This window comes from Macaca nemestrina, chromosome 12 (genome assembly GCF_043159975.1).
Source record: "Macaca nemestrina isolate mMacNem1 chromosome 12, mMacNem.hap1, whole genome shotgun sequence".
NCBI lineage: Eukaryota > Metazoa > Chordata > Mammalia > Primates > Cercopithecidae > Macaca > Macaca nemestrina.
Window position 1 is genome coordinate 21,908,070 of NC_092136.1, and position 3,484 is coordinate 21,911,553.

A 3,484-nucleotide genomic window follows, 5' to 3' on the forward strand; every position below is an offset into this window, starting at 1 on the left:
ACCACTGAGATCCATTATTTCATTAGGGGTTGCAAAATGGTGGTATTAGAGTTCAATCATTAATCTTCATCTATTAGCTGGAATATTTCCAGAGACAAATTATTCCTCATTAGTTAGTTACCATGATATATAGATTGCATAAGAACACAAGATAAATGTTGGAAATTTTTTTTGCCTTTATCAGTTTTCAAAAAAAATTGGTACTCTGGCATCTTCCAAAGGTAACCCATGTGTTTTTGTCACTATTGTCCTGTTTATAGGAAACATTAGTAACCAACAGATTTAAATATTTGTGGGAGAACCTACCTACAGAAAACTGAGCATCTTATGAAATCTCCTCCAACCTCATGATCAATTTGTAACTTTTGTTTTTCTTTTTTTCTTTTTTTTTTTTAATTTCAACTTTTATTTTACATATAGAGGGTACATGTGCAGGTTTGTTACATGGGAATATTGCTTGATGCTGAGGTTTTGAGTATATATCCCACCACACAGGGAGTGAGGATAGTACCCAATAGGTAGTTTTTCAACTTGCCCCCTTTCCTTCCACTCTCTAGTAGACCACAGTGCCTATTGTTCCCACATTTATTTCCACGTGTGCTCAATGTTTAGCTCCCACATATAAGTAAGAACATGCAGTATTTGGTCTTCTGTTCCTGTGATAATTTGCTTAAGATTATGGCCTCTAGTTTCATCTATGTTGCTACAAAGGACATGATTTTATTCTTTTTTATGGCTGTGTAGTATTCCATGGTGTATATGTACCACATTTTCTTTATCCAATCTACCATTGATGGGCACCTGGACTGATTCCATGTCTTTGGTATTGTGAATAGTGTAGCAACGAGCATAATTTTCTGTAACTTTTCATCTCCTGACTATTTTTAGAGGCACAGGAATCCAAATTTTATACTGTATTCTTGTTATTGATTCACTAACGTTTCATAAGTGATGGATAAACATATTCTAATTGTTTCCAATTTTCTCCTCTTCCTTTTCTCTGTGATAACTTTTCTCCCCTCTCCAAGATCCCAGAACTGTTGGGGACCAGCCTCAACACCACCTGTAGGGTACCCAAAGTCCAGTGGCAACGAAGGAATGAGAAGAGACAGGCCAAGAGGGCATAAAGAGTGGGGGCCAGGGGGCCAATTGCAAAATGGAGGCTGCAAAAGGCTCAGAGCTCTGGTCTCCACACTTTTTATTGAGTACAATCACTTAAATCTAAGAAGCAGATGTTCAGGGTGAAGCGGTGAAAGGGAGGCAGTGCGTCATACGCGTAATCTAGCAGTGGCGGTTTAAGTGAATCTCCTTTGTGCTCAAACAGCGTATCTTTAACTTATCTGAGAGTAGCTGGTGGGAGCAGGCTTAACTAGGAGCCTGCATATTTGTCCACATTCCAATGTTTCAAAGGAGTGTCTTTCTCCTTGAACACAGTGTTTACAGATAAGAGAGCAGGTCTTGCTCTGAGCATGGGAACATAACGGCAATTAGGAGGCTTTCCTCCTCAGAGGCCTCTTGTGGCTTTCCACAACTTATTGTCCCATATTTTTATAGCCAGTTTATGCAGGCACCCCACAAGCCCTTTTCCCAACACAGAACCTCACCTCCTACCCTCTTCCATCAAAGCCTTATTGAAGATCCATCAACGCCACTGTTCCAGATCACTTTACGCAAAAGAAAACTTCCTCTTTCTAAACTCCCACAACACTTGACACATCTTTATGTCGATGGCACTTTACCACTCTCTTTTGAATTGTATTTCCTAACATCTACATGTCTTAATTCTTCTGTAAGATTCTAGGCTCCTTGCTAGGCAACGTGCACAAGGTAGGTGTTCAGTAGACATTTGTTGAGTGTTTGAATGATGATTGGCATTTAGTTGGTCTAAAACATTGCAAAACACGCAAGACTTGGATTGTTTTCCTGACAACCTGGTTTCTCAAAAGTCTTTATTTACAAGTACAGTATCTTTTACTTTCCTACAGTAACACCTATTAGCCACTGACCTATTTACAAATCCTGTTGGTAAATAGATTATTCTGCATTAAGCCTACAACTGTGGAGCAAGCAAACCACATACAGTCAGCAGCTGCATAACAATGTTTTGGTCAACGAAGGACGACATATACATCTCTGGTCCCCTAAGATTACAATGGAGCTGAAAAACTCCTTTCACCTAGTGACACTGTAGCTGTCATAACGTGGTAACGTAATGCATTAATCATGTGTTTGTGGTCATGCTGGTGTAAACAAACCTACTACTATGCCAGTGATAGAAAGGTAGAACACATACAATTATATATAACATATAACGCTTGATAATCATAATAAACAACTATGCTACTGGGTTATGTATTTACTATAATACTATACTTTTTCACATTAGAGTATACTCTCTCTGCTTTATAGAAAAAAAAGTTAACTGTAAAACAGCCTCAGGCAGGTCCTTCAGGAGATACTCCAGAAGAAGGCACTGTTACCATGGGAGATGGCAGCTCTATGTGTGTGATTGTGTCTGAAGACCTTCCGGTGGGACAAGATGTGGAGGTAAAACACACTGATATTGAGGATCCCGACCTGGTGTTGGCCCAGGCCAATGTGTATGTTTTATATCTTTGTTTTTAACAAAAAAGCTTCAAAAGTAAAAAATAAAAATTTAAAAATTTAAAATGGAATAAGGATATAAAGAGGATATTTTTGTACAGTATATAATGTGTTTCTTTTTAAAGCTAAGTGTTATTACAAAAGTCCAAAAGATAAGCAAGATAAGTTTAAAAAGTAAAAGGGTTACAGTAAGCTAATTTATTATTGAAGAAAAATTTTTTAAATAAATTCAGTATAGCCCAAGTATTACGTGTTTATAAAGTCTACAGTAGTGTACAGTAATATCCTCGGCCTTCACATTCACTCACCACTCACTCACTCACTTACCCAGAGCAACTGCAGTCCTGCAAGTTCCATTCACAGTAAGTGTCCTATACAGATGTGCCATTTTTAAACTTTTGTTTGTTTATTTTTAAGAGTCAGGGTCTTGCTCTGTCACCCAGGCTGGAGTGCAATGGTGTGATCATAGCTCACTACAGCCTCTCACTGTTGGGCTCAAGTGATCCTCTTGCCTTAGCCTCCCATGTAGCTACAGGCACATGCTACCATACCTGACCAGCTGTTGTTTTGTTTTTTTTTTCCTGTAGAGACCAGGTCTCACTATGTTGAACTCATGGCCTCAAGCAATGCTCCCACCTCGGCCTTCCAAAGGCTGGGATTATAGGTATGAGACACCATCCTTGGCCCTTTTTAACATTTTGTACCATATTTTTACTGTACTTTTCTATGTTTGATATATTTAGATATACAAATACCACTGTGTTACAACTGCCTATTCAGTATAGTAACATGCTATTATATATAGGTTTGTAGCCTAGGAGCTTTAGGCCATACCATATGACCTAGGTATGTACAGTAGGCTAAACCATCTAGATCTGTT

General features: G+C 38.5%; 1 protein-coding gene across 2 annotated transcripts in view; it reads right to left on the bottom strand.

Annotated features, from left to right (window-relative positions):
• The window catches only part of LOC105471607 (hydroxysteroid 17-beta dehydrogenase 12), a 168,668-nt gene that overhangs the window by 100,951 nt on the left and 64,233 nt on the right, over positions 1–3,484 (bottom strand). The gene's annotated exons all lie outside the window — the stretch shown is intronic.